The sequence below is a fragment of the Mustelus asterias genome, unplaced genomic scaffold (assembly GCF_964213995.1).
Source record: "Mustelus asterias unplaced genomic scaffold, sMusAst1.hap1.1 HAP1_SCAFFOLD_1883, whole genome shotgun sequence".
Classification (NCBI taxonomy): Eukaryota; Metazoa; Chordata; class Chondrichthyes; order Carcharhiniformes; family Triakidae; genus Mustelus; species Mustelus asterias.
This window is the reverse complement of record NW_027591828.1, coordinates 42,501-47,500: the sequence shown is the minus strand read 5'-3', so window position 1 is coordinate 47,500 and position 5,000 is coordinate 42,501. Positions and strand designations below refer to the sequence as shown.

The 5,000-nt window shown below is 54.4% G+C and overlaps 9 non-coding genes across 9 annotated transcripts; all 9 read right to left on the bottom strand.

Moving 5' to 3' along the window:
- Positions 1-180: 180 nt before the first annotated feature.
- On the bottom strand, positions 181-299 carry LOC144488817 (5S ribosomal RNA). The gene has a single exon (XR_013496662.1). It is a non-coding gene; the product is annotated as a 5S ribosomal RNA (ribosomal RNA).
- A 311-nt stretch (positions 300-610) lies between these two features.
- On the bottom strand, positions 611-729 carry LOC144488904 (5S ribosomal RNA). Its single transcript, XR_013496747.1, has one exon. It is a non-coding gene; the product is annotated as a 5S ribosomal RNA (ribosomal RNA).
- Positions 730-1,037: 308 nt separating this feature from the next.
- LOC144488816 (5S ribosomal RNA) lies at positions 1,038-1,156 on the bottom strand. Its single transcript, XR_013496661.1, has one exon. It is a non-coding gene; the product is annotated as a 5S ribosomal RNA (ribosomal RNA).
- A 916-nt stretch (positions 1,157-2,072) lies between these two features.
- Positions 2,073-2,191, bottom strand: LOC144488863 (5S ribosomal RNA). The gene has a single exon (XR_013496708.1). It is a non-coding gene; the product is annotated as a 5S ribosomal RNA (ribosomal RNA).
- Positions 2,192-2,502: 311 nt separating this feature from the next.
- Positions 2,503-2,621, bottom strand: LOC144488921 (5S ribosomal RNA). Its single transcript, XR_013496765.1, has one exon. It is a non-coding gene; the product is annotated as a 5S ribosomal RNA (ribosomal RNA).
- Positions 2,622-2,935: 314 nt separating this feature from the next.
- On the bottom strand, positions 2,936-3,054 carry LOC144488841 (5S ribosomal RNA). The gene has a single exon (XR_013496687.1). It is a non-coding gene; the product is annotated as a 5S ribosomal RNA (ribosomal RNA).
- A 311-nt stretch (positions 3,055-3,365) lies between these two features.
- LOC144488965 (5S ribosomal RNA) lies at positions 3,366-3,484 on the bottom strand. Its single transcript, XR_013496800.1, has one exon. It is a non-coding gene; the product is annotated as a 5S ribosomal RNA (ribosomal RNA).
- Positions 3,485-4,397: 913 nt separating this feature from the next.
- On the bottom strand, positions 4,398-4,516 carry LOC144488970 (5S ribosomal RNA). The gene has a single exon (XR_013496805.1). It is a non-coding gene; the product is annotated as a 5S ribosomal RNA (ribosomal RNA).
- Positions 4,517-4,830: 314 nt separating this feature from the next.
- On the bottom strand, positions 4,831-4,949 carry LOC144488907 (5S ribosomal RNA). The gene has a single exon (XR_013496750.1). It is a non-coding gene; the product is annotated as a 5S ribosomal RNA (ribosomal RNA).
- Between the last annotated feature and the right edge of the window lie 51 nt (positions 4,950-5,000).

The following is a 5,000-nucleotide window of genomic DNA, read 5'->3' as shown; positions in this document are numbered from 1 at the left end:
CCGCTTTTCACATCCTTGCGAGGCGTGGTTGTCTTTCAGCTCAGCCAGCGCCCAAGGGGCAAGACCGTAGCAGCTGAATGTCCTGGCAAAGCCAGGCTGAGGGAGCAGCCAAAAGATTGCCTGCCTCTGGGCCGAGGCTGCGGTGACCGTGTGTTGTGGGCAGCCTCTGCTGGCAGCAAAAGCCTACTGCACCTGGTATTCCCAGGCGGTCTCCCATCCAAGTACTAACCAGGCCTGAGTCTGCTTAGCTTCCGAGATCAGACGAGATCGGGCGTTTTCAGACTAGTATGGCCGTAGGCATTGACTGCCCTGCTTTCTGGCTAATTCAAGTCTCATAGCTCAGCCGCTTCTTCTTTGCCGCTCATGGCAATTCTTTTCCCTCTCTCCTCCTCCTCCTCCTCCTCCTCCTTTGTGCTCTCTCTCCCTCTCGCCGCTTTTCACATCCTTGCGAGGCGTGGTTGTCTTTCAGCTCAGCCAGCACCCAAGGGGCAAGACCGTAGCAGCTGAATGTCCTGGCAAAGCCAGGCTGAGGGAGCAGCCAAAAGATTGCCTGCCTCTGGGCCGAGGCTGCGGTGACCGTGTGTTGTGGGCAGCCTCTGCTGGCAGCAAAAGCCTACTGCACCTGGTATTCCCAGGCGGTCTCCCATCCAAGTACTTACCAGGCCTGAGTCTGCTTAGGTTCCGAGATCAGACGAGATCGGGCGTTTTCAGACTAGTATGGCCGTAGGCATTGACTGCCCTGCTTTCTGGCTAATTCAAGTCTCATAGCTCAGCCGCTTCTTCTTTGCCGCTCATGGCAATTCTTTTCCCTCTCTCCTCCTCCTCCTCCTCCTCCTTTGTGCTCTCTCTCCCTCTCGCCGCTTTTCACATCATTGCGAGGCGTGGTTGTCTTTCAGCTCAGCCAGCGCCCAAGGGGCAAGACCATAGCAGCTGAATGTCCTGGCAAAGCCAGGCTGAGGGAGCAGCCAAAAGATTGCCTGCCTCTGGGCCGAGGCTGCGGTGACCGTGTGTTGTGGGCAGCCTCTGCTGGCAGCAAAAGCCTACTGCACCTGGTATTCCCAGGCGGTCTCCCATCCAAGTACTAACCAGGCCTGAGTCTGCTTAGCTTCCGAGATCAGACGAGATCGGGCGTTTTCAGACTAGTATGGCCGTAGGCATTGACTGCCCTGCTTTCTGGCTAATTCAAGTCTCATAGCTCAGCCGCTTCTTCTTTGCCGCTCAAGGCAATTCTTTTCCCTCTCTCCTCCTCCTCCTCCTCCTCCTCCTTTGTGCTCTCTCTCCCTCTCGCCGCTTTTCACATCCTTGCGAGGCGTGGTTGTCTTTCAGCTCAGCCAGCGCCCAAGGGGCAAGACCGTAGCAGCTGAATGTCGTTGAATGTAGCAGCAGACGTAGTCATCCGAGACGCTAGAAGCTGCACGGATCTCCCACATCTCTCACGTGCAATACTTAATCCCAATCACTGACATTTCAAGCACCATTTGAATGATTTTCAAAAAAATTTTAAAACTCTTCCCTTCACTTTTACCTTCTCACAGTGGCCTTTTTTTTTTGGTCAGAGGAGGAGGGAGGGAGGGAAACACTAATGTAGTGTTTGGGGATAACCACTCTGTGACATCAGACCTTCCGCTTCCCACTTCTTGGTGGATATTGCTTGCCTGACTTTTCCCAAAATGCACTGTGACATCAGACCTTCCGCTTCCCACTTCTTGGTGGATATTGCTTGCCTGACTTTTCCCAAAATGCACTGAGATACCAGACCTTCCACTTCCCACTTCTTGGTGGATATTGCTTGTCTGAGTTTTCCCAAAATGCACTGAGATACCAGACCTTCCGCTTCCCACTTCTTGGTAGATACTGCTGGTCTGACATCTCCCAAAATGCACCATTGAAGTCCCTCAGCCGCCTTTACCAGCCACCTGTCTGTCTTTCACCTGAGGAAGCACCCAAGGGGCAAGACCGTAGCAGCTGAATGTCCTGGCAAAGCCAGGCTGAGGGAGCAGCCAAAAGATTGCCTGCCTCTGGGCCGAGGCTGCGGTGACCGTGTGTTGTGGGCAGCCTCTGCTGGCAGCAAAAGCCTACTGCACCTGGTATTCCCAGGCGGTCTCCCATCCAAGTACTAACCAGGCCTGAGTCTGCTTAGCTTCCGAGATCAGACAAGATCGGGCGTTTTCAGACTAGTATGGCCGTAGGCATTGACTGCCCTGCTTTCTGGCTAATTCAAGTCTCATAGCTCAGCCGCTTCTTCTTTGCCGCTCATGGCAATTCTTTTCCCTCTCTCCTCCTCCTCCTCCTCCTCCTCCTTTGTGCTCTCTCTCCCTCTCGCCGCTTTTCACATCCTTGCGAGGCGTGGTTGTCTTTCAGCTCAGCCAGCGCCCAAGGGGCAAGACCGTAGCAGCTGAATGTCCTGGCAAAGCCAGGCTGAGGGAGCAGCCAAAAGATTGCCTGCCTCTGGGCCGAGGCTGCGGTGACCGTGTGTTGTGGGCAGCCTCTGCTGGCAGCAAAAGCCTACTGCACCTGGTATTCCCAGGCGGTCTCCATTCCAAGTACTAACCAGGCCTGAGTCTGCTTAGCTTCCGAGATCAGACAAGATCGGGCGTTTTCAGACTAGTATGGCCGTAGGCATTGACTGCCCTGCTTTCTGGCTAATTCAAGTCTCATAGCTCAGCCGCTTCTTCTTTGCCGCTCATGGCAATTCTTTTCCCTCTCTCCTCCTCCTCCTCCTCCTCCTCCTCCTTTGTGCTCTCTCTCCCTCTCGCCGCTTTTCACATCCTTGCGAGGCGTGGTTGTCTTTCAGCTCAGCCAGCGCCCAAGGGGCAAGACCGTAGCAGCTGAATGTCCTGGCAAAGCCAGGCTGAGGGAGCAGCCAAAAGATTGCCTGCCTCTGGGCCGAGGCTGCGGTGACCGTGTGTTGTGGGCAGCCTCTGCTGGCAGCAAAAGCCTACTGCACCTGGTATTCCCAGGCGGTCTCCCATCCAAGTACTAACCAGGCCTGAGTCTGCTTAGCTTCCGAGATCAGACGAGATCGGGCATTTTCAGACTAGTATGGCCGTAGGCATTGACTGCCCTGCTTTCTGGCTAATTCAAGTCTCATAGCTCAGCCGCTTCTTCTTTGCCGCTCATGGCAATTCTTTTCCCTCTCTCCTCCTCCTCCTCCTCCTCCTCCTTTGTGCTCTCTCTCCCTCTCGCCGCTTTTCACATCCTTGCGAGGCGTGGTTGTCTTTCAGCTCAGCCAGCGCCCAAGGGGCAAGACCGTAGCAGCTGAATGTCCTGGCAAAGCCAGGCTGAGGGAGCAGCCAAAAGATTGCCTGCCTCTGGGCCGAGGCTGCGGTGACCGTGTGTTGTGGGCAGCCTCTGCTGGCAGCAAAAGCCTACTGCACCTGGTATTCCCAGGCGGTCTCCCATCCAAGTACTAACCAGGCCTGAGTCTGCTTAACTTCCGAGATCAGACGAGATCGGGCGTTTTCAGACTAGTATGGCCGTAGGCATTGACTGCCCTGCTTTCTGGCTAATTCAAGTCTCATAGCTCAGCCGCTTCTTCTTTGCCGCTCATGGCAATTCTTTTCCCTCTCTCCTCCTCCTCCTCCTCCTCCTTTGTGCTCTCTCTCCCTCTCGCCGCTTTTCACATCCTTGCGAGGCGTGGTTGTCTTTCAGCTCAGCCAGCGCCCAAGGGGCAAGACCGTAGCAGCTGAATATCGTTGAATGTAGCAGCAGACGTAGTCATCCGAGACGCTAGAAGCTGCACGGATCTCCCACATCTCTCACGTGCAATACTTAATCCCAATCACTGACATTTCAAGCACCATTTGAATGATTTTCAAAAAAATTTTAAAACTCTTCCCTTCACTTTTACCTTCTCACAGTGGCCTTTTTTTTTTGGTCAGAGGAGGAGGGAGGGAGGGAAACACTAATGTAGTGTTTGGGGATAACCACTCTGTGACATCAGACCTTCCGCTTCCCACTTCTTGGTGGATATTGCTTGCCTGACTTTTCCCAAAATGCACTGTGACATCAGACCTTCCGCTTCCCACTTCTTGGTGGATATTGCTTGCCTGACTTTTCCCAAAATGCACTGAGATACCAGACCTTCCACTTCCCACTTCTTGGTGGATATTGCTTGTCTGAGTTTTCCCAAAATGCACTGAGATACCAGACCTTCCGCTTCCCACTTCTTGGTAGATACTGCTGGTCTGACATCTCCCAAAATGCACCATTGAAGTCCCTCAGCCGCCTTTACCAGCCACCTGTCTGTCTTTCACCTGAGGAAGCACCCAAGGGGCAAGACCGTAGCAGCTGAATGTCCTGGCAAAGCCAGGCTGAGGGAGCAGCCAAAAGATTGCCTGCCTCTGGGCCGAGGCTGCGGTGACCGTGTGTTGTGGGCAGCCTCTGCTGGCAGCAAAAGCCTACTGCACCTGGTATTCCCAGGCGGTCTCCCATCCAAGTACTAACCAGGCCTGAGTCTGCTTAGCTTCCGAGATCAGACGAGATCGGGCGTTTTCAGACTAGTATGGCCGTAGGCATTGACTGCCCTGCTTTCTGGCTAATTCAAGTCTCATAGCTCAGCCGCTTCTTCTTTGCCGCTCATGGCAATTCTTTTCCCTCTCTCCTCCTCCTCCTCCTCCTCCTCCTCCTTTGTGCTCTCTCTCCCTCTCGCCGCTTTTCACATCCTTGCGAGGCGTGGTTGTCTTTCAGCTCAGCCAGCGCCCAAGGGGCAAGACCGTAGCAGCTGAATGTCCTGGCAAAGCCAGGCTGAGGGAGCAGCCAAAAGATTGCCTGCCTCTGGGCCGAGGCTGCGGTGACCGTGTGTTGTGGGCAGCCTCTGCTGGCAGCAAAAGCCTACTGCACCTGCTATTCCCAGGCGGTCTCCCATCCAAGTACTAACCAGGCCTGAGTCTGCTTAGCTTCCGAGATCAGACAAGATCGGGCGTTTTCAGACTAGTATGGCCGTAGGCATTGACTGCCCTGCTTTCTGGCTAATTCAAGTCTCATAGCTCAGCCGCTTC